This window comes from Anopheles coluzzii, chromosome 2, assembly GCF_943734685.1.
Source record: "Anopheles coluzzii chromosome 2, AcolN3, whole genome shotgun sequence".
Taxonomy (NCBI): Eukaryota; Metazoa; Arthropoda; class Insecta; order Diptera; family Culicidae; genus Anopheles; species Anopheles coluzzii.
The window spans coordinates 19,012,026-19,031,481 of record NC_064670.1 but is presented as its reverse complement, the minus strand read 5'-3'; the positions used below and the strand labels follow the sequence as shown (position 1 = coordinate 19,031,481).

The window sequence follows — 19,456 nt, the reverse complement described above, 5'->3', positions numbered from 1 at the left end:
AATAAATTAGTATTTTTCCGCGGATTTGATTTATTGCGGCCCAGCTGGGACTAGCGGCAAACCGTTACCGTTACCAAGGGATGGGATGGGTGGGTATGGAAGACACTCAACCGGTGCGCTTCTGTCGCTGATCGATAAATAGCATCGTCACACGATCGCCCAGCGAAAGGTGATCCCGATGTAAGTGGATGATCGTAAAAAGCGCGGGAAGGGAACAGTGGCGCGAACAAGAATGGCAACGGAGAGGGCGAGCAGATAAGGAAGGCTTTGCTTGTGGTATTCGAGAAAGAGAGCGAGAGAGAGAGAGATTGAGAGCACCGGTTAGAGTAGATTGGAAAACATTAGAACCCTATCATTATCGGGCAAAGCCCAACATCTTCCGAATATCAATAAATAAGGTTCCGCGTTGACCGCGGATGTCTTCTTGCCCGGAGATGCCCACCGGGATCGGTTCGGTTACAAAAGAAGAGGGGGAAAGGGAAGGATGCGGAAGAATGAGCTCTCGCGGTGGTAATGGTGTTGATTGCAACTGAAGAAACTAGCAATATCCCACCCCGCCCGCTAGTCGGAACACGCCAAAGTGAATCGTTTATGGTTTATGTGCACGAAAGTACATTACGCCTGCTACTCCCGCCGTTCGCCCGCGCGTTGGCAATTAGATTCGCTAACTAACTTTCCGGTCATATCCGGCCGGGCACAGAATTCGATCTATTGCCATCAATTGCAGTGCGGGTGCGGCAGGCCGCCCGAAGGCATTCGCGGATCAAGCCAGTGTGCCTGTTATTAGGCTATCGCGAAAATGATCGTAAACAAACACTACCGGATCATCACCGGACCGGGTTCTTGAGCATCTAAGGGTGCTCTCTCTTGCCCCTGTTTGCTACCTGTTACTCGTGCGCGTCCTCGCTGGCGGACGAAATTCGTGCAGTGTGACTTAATGGCCGGTGAGTAGCCGCTCGCCCGCTGGCAGTGCTTGCTTGGAACAATTTTGCTTGAAACGATCCTCCACCCTACTGCTCGGGTGTTATTGAACTCGATCAAATAGATTCCCTTTTCGTCCTCCCCTTATTATAGCGCTACCACTTTTGCGCAAACACGAGAACGATCACATTCTTACACCGTTCCACCTTCACACGTCCGGTTCTAATCATATGATGTACCCTGTGCGCGAGTAAAACACAGATCCCTATTTGCTGCCGCTGCTGCTACGGCTACTACTTGCTGTACCGTTTCGATTTTCCCTTTCTTACTCCACTTACTTCGCGTTGGTCAATTTTGCATCACCTTTCCATCAAACAACGACGCGTACACACACACACACACACCGTAATCTTGCGAATCATCAACACGCCAGTCGGAAGCGCAATCGGTTCTAATAAACTCATCCCCTTCGTCAGCTTTCCATCTTCCACGGCACGGTGAGCGTAACGTAATCGGCTCGGCTCACAATCACTCGAGCCGCGATAGTGAGAAAACTATAAGCTTATCTTTGCACAACGATGGTTTTTCCTCTTCCTTCCCATATCCCCATTTCCGCCCAGGATGACTCGTGACGACGCTTTGCCAATTGCGCTTTGCGGGCGTTGGGCGAGCCCTTTTCTTTCAAGCCGTTTCAGCGTGCGTGGTGAGGCAGGGTGTGGTTTTGGTTGCAACAGCAACAAGAACATGCAGCATGCAACCAGGCGCGGCGTAAAAAAGGTAAAAATCAATCCCGTCGTCTCGAGCGAGCCAACTTCATTAGATTCTTATTTCGTACCCCAAACCAAAACAAACCATTTCTCGCTGCGCTGCGGCGGCTGGTTGTGAAGAGCGCGCCACAAATCGTGCCATTACCGGTAACATGCGATCGAGAATGATTGATCGCGGCCAGGCTGCCGATCAGCACAGACGAGGGGCGCGGCAAGCTGTGATCGAGATTCAGCACGCATCTCTCCGATCGTGCGCACCTCGTGGTGGGTCTCGTGGTGCGATCGGCTCAAAACCTGCCGCCGCAGTTGCAGTTTCAGTTACCGCTGGGCTGGGATCATGCGACCCATGCTTTCATTAATGGCATTATATGATCGGGCGCGCGCGCGCGCGTACGGTGCATGTTCGGTACGGGTAAGTGATAGCGGAAGATACTGATACCGGGCGATTGCAAGGAACGCCGGTGCACAGTCTGCCGATATCTCTTGCGCCATATCAAATCGATTGCAATCGATTTCGAAACCGAATAGCTGCTGCTTGGGGGCGCTTGGTCGTGCACTAAGCAGATAAGCAACAGCAGCAGCAGCAGCGGGTGCAGCACGACCGGGCGTCCTGTGCCGTGTTCTATACTTTTTTAGTTTAATGAACTCATTACGAATGGTAAAAATGGATGCCCGGAGCGGAGGGCGAGCTTTCAACTAGCTTCCATTGTGCGATTGGGAACGGTCGCAGATGCGCTAGGGACGATTTATAGATGGACATTATAACTGTTGATGCAACATTCGAAAGCAGTGCCATTTGTATTTATTCAGATTTAGGAGTTTGATCCTACACCATACACAAAGTGTTGAGGGATTAACATTTACATCGAAATTAGAGCGCAATAAGTAAACATTCATACAGTGAATCCCCTCACAACGAGTACCCCTTATGACGAGTTTTTCACAAAACAAGTAAATCTAAATGCTCAACAAATATCTTTCTTAACGAGTAAAATTTCGCATAACGAGCAATATCATTTGTATTTATGATACCGTTTTTGCTGCCAATGTATTATCAAGTTCACAATTGTTTACTTTCAGCATTTCTTTAAGCTTCAATATCGCTCAGGCAAATGAGTGTTTTGATATTAATAATTGTTAAATATAAAACAATTGCCACGATACGATAGGATTCCACAACTGCCAGATTCCACTGTATTTGTATGTTTTATTTTCAATTTTGTTGTTGCTTTAAGTTATTGTAGTTTTGCTTGCTAAGTTCTAAAATCTAATGGAAAATCTTCCTGGAAAATATTCCTACAAATATTCCTAAAATCTAATTGGAAAATATTCCTACATTTTGTCTTATTATCCAAGGTAATACTTTATCTTTAATCGTCCCTTTGTTTATCTTAGTTTATTTCTATCAAGGCTCAACCATAGCTTTAACTATCAATCCTGTCATCTGGCTTACTCAAACTTTCAGATTTATAGATAACATAACGCAAAATGTTTCCTATTTATTAACAACAGCTACTCAATTCCTCAATTACAAAAAAAAAGTATAAATCTCTTCTTCTCAACGAGACAAAATTTCTAACAGTAAGTAGTGTATCATCAGCATAGAATACAACCGCCAACAGAATAAGAACAGATTTGATTGCATGCAAGGGCGAGCTATTTCCATTTGCCGCACAGCTAGCAATTAGCATTTCACTGTCGCATCGGTCTGTTATTAGGTTAGGCAAGAAAAGAAGCACAACAATGGAGGGTACACCGCACCACAAGCAAGCACGGAAGTATGTTTATTTAACAGTTTCTAGTCGTTGGGAAATTTGCTCTGATTTATGAGAGCGCCTGTCTGTAGCAGCGCGAATGTACCTGACCGCGGCGGCTACAGTCAAAGATTAGCAACCAGAGCTTATGGCAGGCAATTTGCTTTTCGGGGTACGTTTTATGCGATGCTGAAGAGCCGCCACAAAAATCAGCCGCTACAATTCATCACCGTAATCGGTAGAGTTATAAATAACAAAAGTTGGTAGCTAAAAGAAAACAAAATACCATCAAACCGTAAAGAAATGCAAACAAAAACCCGCCATCAAATGTCACATTTTTGATAAGAACGAATAATGCTGTCGTCGGTGTCGGGGCAAAGGGAATTTGCAAGTACAAAACCGCCCCCCAACCAATGCCCTCCGAAAAACATAGCGGTACCATTTTGGAGTTTTCGTTCGCGCTTCGTTCTGTGTGGCTTTTCGCGACCCTCGGGGTTTTCGGTGTCAAATTTCCAGCGTTCCAGTTGTGGTACGCTCTCCACACACACACACACACACACAAGATGCAACTGCAGGCTGCAGAAACAAGCAGGAGGCTGCTGCCACCCTGGATGGATGTTCCCCGCGGCGGGCAGGAGGGCAGCAATGTTCATTTCCAGCAGTTTTAGGTCATTTTTGTCCAAAACTGATCGGTACCACACGATAGGCAAGTGACAAGGGCAACTCTCGGCCATTGTACTGGTGATGCTTTGCTGGACCATTGTACACCAATGAAAAAAAAAAGAACAAAAGCGGGCCACTTTACCGATGCTGTACATCGTATCGGCATTGCAGCCACACGACGGTGCAACGTTCCCGGTGACAAGAGGTTAAGGTACTTGCATTGAAACCGTCCGAACAATTCGCATACCTGTGATTGCGTACCGTCTTCCCCTTAACAAAAACGGTCTTCCCTCTGGGGAGCAAAACATCATTAAAGCTCCGTGGAACGATCAAACAATGCTCGCGGGGAAGCATCTCGCTCACTCTCCTTAGCTCGCTCTCGGCCATACATCCGCGGTCACTCAGTGAAAGCAGCCCCAGGATCGGCAGCCCAAAACAGAATCGACGATGAATGAGCGAGAATGACGGGCGGACTGGTGAAATGAGTGCCTTGCGTGTGCGAGAGGCCAACGGCTCCATTCCTTTGCAAGCGGGCTTCAAAGCCCTCAGAGCTTTTGCTCTCCCCCCCCAATTCAAGATCTCGCCACCACGCAGCTCCGCCGACCTCGGCGACGGTGTGCCTTCGCCCGATCCGTTCCCGCACCGCTCCCCGAGCGATCCGCTTGAGAGCTTTCTTTCGCTTCCGCGTCGTTCGTTGAACTTCCTGCTCGATCTGGGCCAAACGGCATGCCGAGCGAGCCGAACGCGCGCGCGCGCAAGCAAGTTGGCCCGATCTTGGCGCGACTTTTCACGATCAAGGTTGTTGCGTTCGAGGTCTCGCGCCACTCTCTCGCGCTGGTGGTTCGCGCTCTCTGGCTCTGGTCTTCGGGATGAGCTTGCTTGCTGCCGCAGAGCAAAAGGCTGACGTGCTTCATGATCTTCATTATGCAACGGAGCTGCACAGCATCGTTCCCGCTCGCTTGGAGAGCCGCCGTCGTTCTCGCAGAAGCGCGCAGCAACCGCGCGGTGAGCAAAAGCGCCACCATCCGAAGAAGCGAACGAGCCGGCTGTAAACGAAGCTAGCCCGAGCAGCTCCCCGTGGGTTCGGGAGCGCCCACCAAAGCCCATCCCCGAAGAAGATCGCGCTCTTCCGCCGCGGCACTGGATTCGAGCGCCCGCGTACGAGGAAGAAAAAAACTTATATAACAACCCACGGCCAGCCAATGCTCTTTAGTTAAGTGACGACCTTCGTACGGTCAAGATCAGTTTTGGAAAAGTCTTCTCCCCTCCCCGGAAGGAAAAGCGGACGACGTACAGCAGCACAGCAGCTTCGTCAGGCGAAACCCAGCACCAAGCTTCGACTTGGACACTATTCTGCAGCAGCATTGCATCGCATTGCTGCTCGCGTTCGGTTTTTTTTTGCCGTTTAGGGGGTTTGACCTGTAAAGGTGTGTGACGAGTGGGTGTTGTTCTGTGTCGTCTCGGTGTGCTAGACACTTTTCAGTGAAAAGTGTAGTTTTTCCTTTTATTCCCACCCGTACCCGGAGGTGAAAACGTGTGCACGCAAAATTGAGCCGCTCGCCGCTAAGTGATTTTCGACGCAAGTGGAAAAAAAACAGCAGCAGCATCAACGGCCCACCCCATCTGAACCCCAATCGACTCGAGAATACTGTTAGTGGAAAATTGCCTCCAGCACGTAGCGCAGTTCGATTCTTTCTGCATCTGCAAACAATTTGCTACACTACACACACACGCACATACGAAGAGGGAAGCAAATTCCCCAAACCGCAAAGAACAAGTGTCTGCAAGAGTGTGAACGAGAGTCCGAGATCCGTTTGCCGAGTGTGTTTGTGTGTCTGTGTTCAACAAGCAGTGAAAAGCAGCATTAGCATTTTCTGCCGGAAAATTCCCCTGCCTTAACATCGAACTACTCTGTGGTACTGCCGCAAAACCAGTGGTGCTGTAGAACCTGAGGCAATAACTTCAACCGAGGCCAACCAAACGCACCAGGCAACAAAAATAACAGGTACGTTAGGAAAAAGAGATTTTTGACCTCCACACAGACACAAACCGTGTGGATCGATTTCGATGCATATACATACGCATACCGTTGAGGGCGCACCCCGGAGTATAAGCGAGTATAAAACGGGGGAGAGGAAAAAAAAAAACGGGAAAACGAAATGATTTCGCGATCTTGCGATCGCTGATCATTTGAAGAGGGTAATATATCGATTGCTACGCGATTGAACGGCCGAATGGTGTTCATTAGCGTGCGCCCGTAGAGTGTGGTGTAGAATGGATTGAAAACCTTACGCTGCACAAGCTGCTGTCCAGCGCTGGCTACCCGTACCGCTGCTTTGTTCGGACAATGCTCGCTGTACTTTTTTTTTTTTGGGAAGCCTCCCGAGCAAATGAGAGGTTTGTTCTGTACGTTCTACCGACTTTTTTTTTTGGCAATCTAATCGGTAACTATCGCTTACACCTTTAAGCGCAAGGCGAGCAATTAAGATCCATCGGATAATGTGATGAGCGTCGCCCATTGGGCTGTAAAGAACAAGAGTGATTTTATCGCCGTAAAAGAGAGGAACCGCACATTTGTAAGCTGGCCCTTTTTTCCCTTCGAACATGAACAGATGGGCCCATGTGCTAAGCGCTTGTTCAAGATTTTGGTGTAAGTCCAACGTTTTCTATGGGGCATCAGAATCCGAGGGTTTTTTTTTTTGTTCACACACTTCAAAGAAATTGGTATGTCTTTCAACCTTTCCAAACTTAAACGGAAAGTAGGCAACTGTGTTCATTTGACGCGGTCGGGGCTACCAATTTGCTGTGGGTGAAAACACCCACACAGGTCGGGGATCGAAATTTCGGAACCAACAGCCAAAAATCGTTTGCATAAAACAAAAACAGCACCAGCAATTATCCACTCATTTAATGCTACATTTTCCGTTGCGTAAAGCCCAGGGTGGTTTGGGTCTTGGCCGGGGTTTTGCGAATGCGAAATCGATTGCTCTTGGATTGGAAAGTGTTGGTGAGTGAGATGGTTTGCCAAAAGCAGGTTAAAACGTGCGTGTGTGTGTGTGCAGTCGAAAGTGCAAACCGTGAATGGGGCAAACGAGAAACCCAAACTGAATGCAGTTCACGCGGGGTTAAAACCTATCAATTAGGAAATGAGGTGTGAAATGGTGGTTTGCTTTTGTGTGCCTCCCGTATTGATGGAAGTTGAGTGTGCCAAACTAAACGCAACATTTAAGGGGTGAAGCTTTGTGTGATCAGTTTTTTTCTTCTGGAAGCACAACAAGTGGCGTTAACGCTTGCGAGAACAGAAATCTGTCGTAAAACTAGATCTCGCGATATAACAGTAAAAAGATGCTTCCTTATGCCATCAGCCGGCAGGATGAGCGGGTCTGGTCCCGAGAATGGTACGCAGTGCAGCAGAAGAACATGGGTGTCCGCAACAGGTTTTCCTGCTTGCCACAGCGTCAGGGACGGCGCGGACCGGTTCGTTCTTCTGGCGACACCCGGTGCCTGCTGCCAACAATCCATCTTCATCAGATTGATCAAACCAGTGGATGCGATTGTCAAGTGATAATGTAACCCGCAGAACTATACTGCAACGTGCTAGAACGTGAGCAACGACTATCTCTACGTGTGTGTGTGTGTGCGTGTGTACGCGTAACTTGTTTCGCGGTGAATGAACAACCGATCGCGGGAAGATCGTTTGCAGAACGGGAACTCTGGCGAACCTGAACCATTCAGTCGCCAAGAATGTTGTCCCACTAGAACCCTCGCCACATGAACCACCTCGATGGTACTTCAGTGCCCATCAAATATTGGAGCAACACGGCATAAAGGGTAGGGTGCTGCTCGCGAAGCAGAAAAGTACCTTGCAACACTGTTGGCTCCGCAAACACAGCCCGGTGCGTGATCGTAAACAATAGGTACGGGGAAACAAAACTCAACACAAAAAAAAAGGCTAAAAAGGAAAAATCAAACAAACCTCAGGTGTACGGTAATCGATCGGCCTAGCCCCGAAAGAGACTGCTGCTGCTGCTGCTGCTGCTGCGAAAAGCACACCTAGCAAGTGTAAAATTGAAGGATGAAGAATCGTGGACTTGGAGGAAAACACGTAGAAAAACAAATCCTTCGCCACAAGTGCTAACGCACACAACAGCCCGAAGCGACGAACACACGTACGCCCGTGCCTGCGTATTCACCTTTGGGAAAAAACAAATTCAAATTCTCACCTTCACCAACTGGTGGTGGGTGCCCGATGAGAGGGTTCACCTGTATTGCCATTTGCGGGTTGGCGAGGAGCGTTGCAGTGTGGTCCGGGGGTTGGATGGTTCAAAATTAAACACAAATTGAGTTCACCTGTTTTACTTTCCACCACCACCACCAGGAAAGGGGTCGGTTCGTGGTGTGTTAAAGATTTTTATTTCTGTTTGCCTGTCTGCCAGCCAGCCTTTGGTTTGGTTTGGCCCCTTGCCAGCTATGCAGCCTCAGTGTGATTGTGTTTCACCGAGCTAGAACCATTTTTCTGTGAGCCGCTTATTTTCCCTCAACTACCACAGCCTCCCGCATTGCGTACGTGTGCGTGTGATAAGTGGTCCGGTAAATTCAAGAAAGAAAAAAAAAACCCATTAGAGCCAGTTAGTGTGAGATTAGATTAAATGGCTGTCTCTATGGCGAGCGTCACCTGCAGCAAACACACAAAAGACTTCAACGCGCTTCCAAAAGGCGACGAACCCTCCATCGACCGTGCACAAAAAAAAATCAGTGTAAAGAGATGAATGCACGCTACCGCAGTGGCGCAGCCTACGTAGCAATGCGGAATGTAATCAATTCTAAGAAGCAGATATAGCGCACGGTGCGAGTGTCTTCAGCACTAGAAAAGACACGGTTAGGTTGGTAGATACTTCCTGTGGCACGGCTGCTGCTGTGGTGTAAAACTGCATACCATACTACTCCATGCGTTTCACATTGATAGACACGAGGTACACACTGAACCAGTGTGTAGCTGTGCTCTTCCTGCTTCCGTTTGGCCGTTTCAGTGGCTCAGTTTGGTTCAGAAGCGTTCCTTCAGCCTTCAAGAAAATGAAACAATAAACGCCAGCGGAATGCACACACACAGACCGATTAATTTGCTACTGCTGATGTAGCTCCCTGGTTGCGAGATCGTTTATGTGCTTTGCTACCCCCTTCCGTTGTTCCACACACGCTTTTTCCCTTGCGAGTGTGCTGAAACACGCTAAGTGCATCAATCGTGCAGAAGAAAGATTGAGCAGAAAACATCAAAACAGAGCGGGGCAGACGCTCGCGTCTACAGGTTCTGAGCTGTTCTGAGCCCCAGACACACCAAGCACACATACACATTGGCCAGTAAGTTCGTTGTACGCAATACAGCACTCATTCGGTCATTCGGCGAGCTGATTACCGGTGAAAGGCGAACCTTGACTCCGAGCTCCGGTTTTAAATTGTAGCCGTTTTTTACCCATTCCTGTTCAGTTTTTTTCCCTTTGCTTGCTGTTCATGTTGTCAGTGGACATCTTTTCACGTTTTTTTACTGAGCCGTGGCGTTGCTTTCGTCGTCTTCATTGGTGCGAGTTTGTAATCGTGCTGTTTCCGAGCCGCCGAATGATGTAACTAAATTGTCCAATTCCACTCTGCATTCGTTCCGATCGGTTGCGAGTCCGTCCCGAAAACCCTCCGTCACTGGGTCAATGGATGATTTGAACGCGCATGTACCATTGATACTTGTAATGATGGAGAGACTTGTTCAGCTCCGTCTTCTTAACGGACATGAAACAGAACATTATCCCAAAAAAAATCCCCTCCAATATCGTAGGCTCGAAACCAACCATACCAATAACCCGTCGTTATAGTGTGCTGGCAGTAATGCTAGAAAGACCCGTGCTGGGGAATCGCCAAGAATCTCATTCCAGAAGCAATCGAACCCGTGCAGATACATCACCGCCACGGACCACCGAACCGGAAAAGGGAATCAAGATGAGGAGTTTGGCTTGATAATAGGCAATGTGTGTGAGCGCATGAGGCGGAATGGGAAGGAATGGAGCGTTTGGAATGAGCCCATAATCGCCCATCCCCGCAGTGCAGTAGCGTCCACCAGGAGCAGGCTGCAAACACGGCCAATAATAGTCGATACCGTTTCGGAAGCTGACCGATGCGCGAGCGCGCCTGCGTCTCGAAAATGTAGATCACGCACGCGGAGCTATGGATCGGCGATTCTCACCGATCGTCCGCGCGTACACCGCTGGTGATAAACAGTTAAATAATTATCTAACGCGATCGCATTGAAATGCAGCAGCAGCAGCAGCGCCGCTGCCATTCTACGTGATTCCTCGAACCAGTTAACTAACAGCGAAGAAAAACAACACCACCGTTGCGTTCTGTTGCGGGTTTTCTCTTGTAGAATTTTGCCGCGACAAGACGGTACAAATTGGACCTCGACCACACACACACCCGTACACACTGCCGCCCGGAAAAGGATTAATGATTGGCTGTGTAGAATCAATTTCTCCAATCACCCTGGCACTAGGCGCGAAGTGCGCGAAAGCATTGATTTTAAATTTAAAATTCCACCTAACGATCCACTGCTCTGTTCCCCACCCTCTCTCCTGCACCCAGGGCAGAATATGTGTGTGCATGCGTTCGGAAGCTGCTGGAAAATGAATTATAATTCACGGATGATTTGCATTCTGCATGAATCAGCAGCAATGAATATGGAACGCATCGAGTGTGCGCACAAGCTGCAGGGAAGGCGGGCGCGCGCGCGCTTCGGTTGTGTACAGCCCGGGGTGGCAATTATCCTTTCCGCAGTGTTACAGTTACGGCGGCTGCATTCACACGTTTGCAGCCGGGCACGGAGAGGGAGTGTGGTTGTGTACCAGAAACGCACAACCCGGGGGTTAACGAAGCAGCAGCAAACTGGCAGCAGAATAGAACCGCTCGATATAGTGGCATGCAAATATTCCACACAAGACATTCCACCCTTCCGAGAAGCATTCGCCAGTGGAAGCAATGAGAAACTGTGTTTTTTATGTTGAACTTACAGTTTTTGCAGTCATAATTTATTGTCAAAAATCCGTACAAACAAGAGCACGGCAACGCTTGCGCGTCAAAGTATTGTGATAGGTTCTTACTAAAATCTATTGCAAAACGTCCCGTAAAGTAGATCCACTAGAAGTGTATTTGAAATTTGGTTAGGATACTTTGAAGGTTACAAAACATTCAAAATAGAAATACGTTCTATAAACGTTCTTTTCGTGTGGAAACAAATCCTAACCCACAGCTCACTGCTTCAGAACTCGTTGCTGAGATGAGCTTCTAAGGGAGATAGCAAGAGATCCACGCTATTCAACGGAAAATGAAAAACCTCATACCTCACCATTGTCCGTGTGTTGCTGTCTATTTACACCACTACCACCACCACCACCACCAAGCGCAGGGCTGAACGAAATTGAGGAAAAACTTCTTAATTAGGTGATTACAATCTCAGCTTCACGCAGCGTTTCTAAACGGTAATCCGAGGGAAAAAAGGCCCCGAAGCGAAATGCACCGTTTTGCCGTCGAACCGGTGGTGGTGGTGGTGGTGATGGTGTTGGCAGCACTAGTCCCGGTCGGCTGCGCTCGACGCTTTTCACCCCGGATGGATGGTTCGCCGATGCCAGAACGTGGCTGCTGGGCGGCGTTCCGTTCCGTTCTGAGCGGCTGGGACCGATGGCCGAGACCTACCTACTACCGGAAAGGAATCCTCATTTACGGGATCTTTCTTGTGCACCGGAGATGTTGGGCACAAAAACACATCAAGAAATCATACACACACACAACATGCACGATTAGGTCCAGCGGTTTTTTTTCTTTCCTGTATTTACTTCAAAAAAACGCTTGTCCAAAAGCGAGCTTGTAATGTGGCAAAGGAGCGGAAACTGTGCCTGGTGTTTTTATTCCACAAAATTAAGATAAACTAAAACACACATACATGGATTGCGCAGGGGGGGTGGCCGATTGGCACAGGAAGCACAGCACGTTCTATCACTGTGTCCGGTTAGGGGTAAACCACTAGGCAAAAGGGGGTGATAGGGCAGGGCATCGCAAAGAACGGGCAAATAGAACAACACAGCCTCCGCCTCCCACGGTCAATTAAGTAATTTTTGAGCCTCAGCAGAGGTAGTACAGGGAACTTACATCAAGTGCAGTTACTTTGTTTTTCTTCCCAAAGGAAAGCTCAATAATCACAGTCCAAATGTAAGAAAGCTAGCAAGCTACATGTAACAAGGGTGAAAATGCTATTTCCTTCCTCCGTTTGCGTTTGTTACCAAGGGGCCAACACAATTTAGGTCAGAGTTCTATTCTCAACGAAAAGTGTGCACACAAACAACATGATTAAGCTTTGAATTATGGCAGACACGGAAGTACAGCCCGAAGATGCTATAAACCTTTCAATCGACGCGTGCGAAAGCGAACCGCACAGTGAGCGCAAACCAACGAGCGCCAAAGGGTATCGCAATGCGCACGCAATAACTCTCCCCGCGCTGGAGCAGCCCCACGGTTTGTGGTTCATAATTTGTGATTATATACGATCAACCTTTTGCCACCTTTTTGGCGCACCCCCGTACACTAACGCGCTGCAAACGCGTTCGACAGCAATGGTTCGATTTGCGATCGAGGTTTTAAAATCGAACGCATTTCCCTACTACGGTACGCCATTTGGGGCGCCCCGCCGTGCCACATATATCGTGTTTGTGTAAATGTCTCTATTCTGAGTGAACGGGTTAGCGGGAGCTACCGGTGTACCTTCCAGCAGTTGCTCAGTTGCCTGCACATGACCCACATTCTCGCACGGAGAGCTGGCCGCACCAAAACAGGGGGTAGGCGCAAGTAAGACACCTCTCGTCATGTGCACAGGGGAAAAAAGACCTTCAGCAAGCGTGTTTCCATCAGTTACAGCCGGGAGCGGGGTTCGTCGCTTCCTACCCGCCGGCTGACTGCACACTGTGCAAGCATTCCTTCGATTTTTCACCACTCTTTTTTTTTTGTAACGATCCTAACGCGCGTTCCCGCGTTCGTACATCAATCGGCTTCGCCTCCCGGGAGGAAGGTCCACCACTGTTGTCGCGTTGAAATATGTTCTCAACAGCAGCAGCAGCACCAGCTTCGGTAACGGAAAGGGAATAGAAGAGAAAACAACCGTTTGAAAGCCGTCTTTCATCCCCACCCCCCGGGAGCTGCATCAAAGCCCGCTGCGATCGGAACGGAAATGGGGAAAGTGTCTTTTTCTACCCCGTGACGTCGCCTAACGGGCAGGGTAACCCTTCCCGCTCCCGATCAGGATTCTTTCACCGTCGCGCGCAGCGCGCAAAGGGAAAGAAAATTCCTCCTACCGAGCTGAACGAAGCGATCTTCATATTGAGCACCGTTCACCGACTGCCGACCAGTTTTCCAACCAGTTTTTCGGGCTACACGAGTGGTGTGTGTGTTTGTATGTAACTTAGAGGATGGGAGGCTGGAATAATTTCTCACCGGGCTTTTTGCCGAGCCCATGCATCCCGGTGGCAAACGTGATCGTCGCGACGTCTCCGAACAATAACACACACGCTTGGGCACGCAAACAGTATTTTTCATTCCGTTTCATTTGCTCCCTACCCCGCCACGATTGCTTCGGCGTGCGAACTTTATCGGGAAAAGCCGATTATAATAAAAACAAATCGACACACCACAGTGACCCAGCAGCAAACGTGTGCGCAAGCGAGAGGCGTCGTTGGCCTATTTGCGTTTGCGAGGAAGGATCATACACTTTCTCCTCGCGTACAACCCTAGCGACACATCTACCGCGAGCATACGTTCTGCTGGATGCTTTGGCAAACAGAAGCGATCGGCGTACAAGTCGCGTTAGCTTTTTTTGTTTTTTGCACACCACACGACACCGAACCGATGGTGCACATTATCCGTGCGGCGTTTGCTGAACTGTTGTTTGGTGGTAGGTGAAGACACGACAAATAAAGAAAAAAAACACACCACCTCCCAAAAGCATCACCGTACAAATGGTGGCTTGCACTGCTCCGCCAGCCGCGAAACGGGGACGGCCTGTAAGCGGTCTGCTGGTTCTAACAAAATTTGCATACCTGAAAACTAGGTCTGGTAAGGTGCTGTTCTGGAAGGGAAAACGGCGGTCCCGACACGGGTACGGGATGAGCGCTTTTCGTGAGCGTTCAAGCGACAGTCGCTTGTTAATTGTTTTTTCCCTCATGTGCGAACGGCGAACGAACAAACACGCCCCACGTGGAAAACAAATCGTAGCCCAGTTTTCCTGTCCCTGGGTATGCGGGTTGTGTGCCGTTGTTAAGCTATTTGTCTGCTCTGTTTGCATCGGAGAACGAGCGGCGCAATACCACACACACACACATACGCTCTTCCAAGCGGGATGAAACGGGATAAAGCGAAAGCGCACAGAACATCATCCTCCTTTCGAGGTTCGCTCAAAACTTCAGCCTTCCTTTTCCCTTTGGCCACACTCTTGCCGAACCGATGAAAGCTTAGAAAACACGATTCAAAAATAATCCCCACCGGCGTGCGCACGGGTTGCCTACCCCCCCATATGCGAGGGATACACCCCCCTCGAGCGATACACACAGAACCGGTGAAACTTGTTTCACTTTTGCTCGCAAAAACCGCGTGTTCTGCGTGACCGTGACTCAACCCGTCGTGGTGATGGTGGGGGTGATCGCCAAGAACCGGGTGATCAAACCAGACAAACATTCGATCAAAATTAAGGTCAAACGCGAAATTGGGCACACACACACACGTCCACCTACCCAATGACACAAAAACAGAGTTCGCTCGTACTGGAACAACCTGGAACAAAAGCAGGCAGGCATATCCGTTTTGGCTCGTTTGCAAGACGAGAGAGATTCTGGATTTGGCAAACAGCATTACATATTGGGATATGACTCATTGTTGGGGCACAGTTTTTTTGTGTGTCTTACCAATCCGTTTTAACTCAACACTTCCAACAAGTGTCCTCCATAAGCGGCCAATGACCGAGGTGGAGAGTTCTGCCGCACGGTTGACGCTGATGACGCCAACTTTCCACCGAACACTACGGCAGAAAGGCCAACTCGGGCCATTCTGATGGTAATCGGCGCGTTCTTGGCGAGACGACCACGGCATCCGGCCAGCTTTTGATGACCGAAATAGGAACACTCGAAGCACTGCGGAAGATGATGCGCAGCGTTGACATTTTTGGCCATACCGATGCACAAGACACGAACCCCCCAGCAGAGCGCACAGAGGCAGCAAAAAAGGGGGTCAGGCTTTTGTTTTTACTCATCCTCTCTCCCGTAGGCAAACAACGATGATAGCAATGACGCCATGCCGATGAGACGATATCCACGAAACCAGCTCGATGAGGGTTTTTGGTGGTGTGTACTATCGGCTGGCGTCAATGTCAAAAGTCGATTCACCCCAGGCGACGAACCCGCGATCGTATGAGGCACTCTCTCGGTGTCAGTTTACCCGTTTCTTCGCCGCACAGTGACAAATTGCTAACACATCCACCCCGGTACCTTTTTCTTGCGCAGCGGGCTGAGCTAACTAAAAGCATGGGTTGTGAATTATCGGAACACGATGATTTACGCGTGACGCGCGGCTAATGTGACACTTAATCTCCACAACCGGCCAGCTGTAGCAAAAAAAAAGCAGGCTGTAAAAATGACGCGTTTGGGTCCCGAGAACAGAAAGCATGGAACAACAACGGCCCATCAACAACAACAAAAAATATGCAAAGAAAACACGGCAAATATTGATTTATGTCGGTCAAATAAGCTTAACCAGCAAACGGGGCAAACAACGCAACAGGTTGCTGCTGCGGTCCTTTTCCCGGATAGGATGGGGTTGAGAAAAGCTTATATAACGGGATATTTTGCACACACGCACAAACGATCCCGGACCAAGACACACACACGCACGCACATGCACGAATGTTATAGCCCAAGGGGGTTGCGGCGGTTTGTTTTGCATATGTTTTGTCATCCCGCATTTTCGATGACGGACGGGTGAAGTCAGACCACCGATTAGTGGCGATCCTCCCCATTTTCCATCACACCCTTGGGACCTAAATTTTGTTCAACCCGCTTCATCAAAAAACAAGCAGCTGCTTACCTTCCTCCCCATTTACTGCTGTTTTTTTTTACTCATTGTTGTTTGATTTTGCGTGACTCCCCCCAGCGAGAGTGAGTCATAAAATTAGAGAGAAGGCAAAAATATTTATGCTAATTTCACCCTGTCATCATCTCGTTCTCTGTGTGTGTGTGTGTGTGATCTTATCGCATACTTAATCCTTTTTATTTTCGACCGTAGCTGGAAATTTGATCTGCATCAATTCTTGCTAACCGCGACGTCCACACTCTAAAAACCGGAGCCAAACGACGAAACGTGTCTGTCGTAGAAATAAATCATTGCCTAAACGAGAGGAGCACCGTTTGACGAGCGCTGTCCCGCCTGGGAGCAGCAGCCAACAACGCTCTTTGTACCACCGGAAGAATTGCACCATTGTGCGGCTACCATTTTTGCAGCAAAAGGTGCACATTAAGGTTACGATAAATAATGCATCCATCCATTCTGTACATCGGCTCAAAGCCACAAAACCACCCCGACACATTCGAGCCTGACAACATTGCTACGGCTTCAATGGCTTCAATGGCAAGTCGGAGTCGATATCTGCGACGCTACACACCTGATATGCAAGCGAAACGCTGCATTCGGCCGACGACGATGATCAGCATCACCTGCCAAGGAAGTGGGAAACGGGACGCCGCGGCTCCCAGCAGGCAAATGGGTGATGAAGCTTGTTGCGAAATGGATCACCTTTTAATTTCTCACCAACCTTGGGCCCCCTGCACGGGGAGGCTCACATAGAACGGCTTTGATTTGCAATCGAGAACGGCACAGATCAAGCGGACACAATCTAGTCAGCTGGGGGATGTTTTTTTCTTCTCACTGCTTGCTCAGCATCAGAACATCAGCACCGGCAACGGAGTGTTGAAGCGAAGGCGCTTCGCTGTTGGCTGCGTGTGTGGGCTCTCTTATTTATGCTCTTATTGTTAGGCAGGACCTGCCAGCCAGACGGTTTTCCCTCCCAGTGACATTCAAATCAACACAGTTGACTGCTGTGCTGTGTGTTGCCACTTCGTGTATTGCTGAAAGCGACACGTCTGCACTGTAGGGCTTTGACTGCAGTACTTAGAGATAAATGGATCGCGTTGACGCGCTGTTGCAAAAGCCCAGCGCGATCATCCCCCTTCGGGAGGCCGTCGTCTCGTTTTTTTTGCATTTACACAGCCCGAACCGCCGTTGATAGAGGTGGGTAATAAATTATTCATGAAGCGCTTGATTGGTAGGTTAGCAATTTGTCAGCCCCGTTCAGCCGTTCAGCCTTTGCAAAGCAGCAGATGCTCCCTCAGACTACCCATTTTCAGCTCTCCGTTTACTTCCCAGGAGAATACACAGCGGCTAAAGAATTCTACTATTTGCACATGAAATTCTGCCCGACACGTTGACGTTGGGTTGATTGATTAACAAGCCTTAACTAGCTCGCGTTCCCATTGGTTCCCATTGGAAAATCTCCCCCCGTAACAAAATAACAGACCACGAAACGGGGAACGATCGTTTGGTGGAACGGTGGTTGCTTTCCAATACATAGTAATTAAAAACAAAAATCCCCACGCCAACGGAATTCAATTGCAGGAAGCGTAACCTGAAAAGCGCAGACGCGTGAGGGCTTTGCTTTTCCTGGTGATCGAAAGTGAAACATTCAGCTTCCCACCGCGAATCGGGGCGTTGGGCGCGATATATGCGAGATGCGTTAGAAATCATCATTAAAATCACTCGCAAGGGAAGAGTTCCGAGCGGGGCGAAAGGGTAAAGGGTTTCATCCCTCCGCTGCCGCCGCCCAGTTATGAGTTTCACTTTTCATCAAAATTAAGCCACGCTCGGAAAGGAAGGGTGTCGGACGGACGGGAACCCCCCCGCGCGCACGGTATTTAATGCGATCTGCTTCTCTTCGTGTATCGCTTTCGTTGCGCCACTTACCCGCGTAAGTGAAGGAAAATTAGCAACTTCCCCCGCTCATTTTCCCCAAAGCACATGGGAGGAAAACTGTACACAACATTTTGGCAAACGCAAAAGGCGAGAAAGTGTGGACAAACTCTCGTTTAGCCGCGGCGGGACAGCACCTTCCCTTTATGTGAATGGTCGTGTGAAAATAATCCGATGCATCTGATTGCCCCTTTTAAGGGTGGTAAATTAGGGGAGAGGAGGAGAGGGGATGAAGATGGATGGACATAGATGAAACCAGAATTCGGCACGCACAAGTCACGATAGAGCACGCAGCGCGCAACAACAACCAAACAAAAAGAAAAACAACAAGTTTTCCCCTCGATTCCATACACCGATTCGTAATTCCGGTGAGAAAAATGGGTAATGTTTTTCATTTAAAAAGCAAAAAAAAAGAGAAACTCCGAAAAAGTATTCCCCACTTTACATACAGTACACCATTACCAGTGCGCGGCTTTTCCCGCGTGTCCGTGTGTGTCATTCAGTTAAAGTGTTTTTATTTGAAAATCTTCTCACTTCCCCGCTAATGTGTCATTGTATCTTCCGCACACCATCGCGCTTCACTCTGTCTTGCGCGCACGGAGGGTCGAACACTTTCGGAACTGCTGCATCTTAGTGAATGAAACAGGACAGGCAGTTCACTGACACCGGGAGTGGATTGTGGGCTATAAATAACGTATAAAAAAAACAAGATGTATCATCACCCAGCAATACAGCCCCCGATGGGTGGCACATCCGGTCAATTAGAAGCAGAACGCACACAAAGCACTGCAGCACCTGGGTGCAGTGGCCAGCGCATTCTGACGCGGAGAATGATCGGCCGTGTGTGAAGTTGTTTGGTACACTGGTCTCGGTGTGTGCGTGGTAAGCATCCTGCCATCATGCATCATTACCCAACGTGTTACCCAAGCCCGGGTTGTCTGTCGCGGTAATGACAAGAGTAAGAGAACCGTGTCTTCTTCTGTTTTTCCTCCGCTTCAGTCGAACCAGGTCAGGAAGCAATCCGTCTTCGGCCACTTCCACGCGTTGTTTCACATCCAAACGTGCTCACCGCTGGAGAGCACTGGCTGTCGCGTATTTGCATTTATTATTTAAATCTTGCTAAATGCTAACAGTAACTTAGCAACAAGAAGCTACTCGGGAAAGGAAACACTCGTACATTGGAGGACATTTTGCAAAAAGGAATTAAACCTCTCCCAAGCATCCATACAGGGAGGTTTAAGCAATTTGTAGCGGGAAGCC

The 19,456-nt window shown here is 48.9% G+C and overlaps 2 protein-coding genes across 2 annotated transcripts in view; one reads left to right on the top strand and one right to left on the bottom strand.

Annotated features, from left to right (window-relative positions):
• The window catches only part of LOC120951141 (autophagy-related protein 16-1), a 248,691-nt gene that overhangs the window by 148,623 nt on the left and 80,612 nt on the right, over window positions 1–19,456 (bottom strand). The gene's annotated exons all lie outside the window — the stretch shown is intronic.
• The window catches only part of LOC120951140 (uncharacterized), a 92,985-nt gene continuing 78,846 nt past the window's right edge, over window positions 5,318–19,456 (top strand). Inside the window, exon 1 of the mRNA XM_040369683.2 lies at window positions 5,318–6,110. The gene's annotated coding sequence lies outside the window, so the exon portion shown is untranslated. The remainder of the gene's footprint in view (window positions 6,111–19,456) is intronic.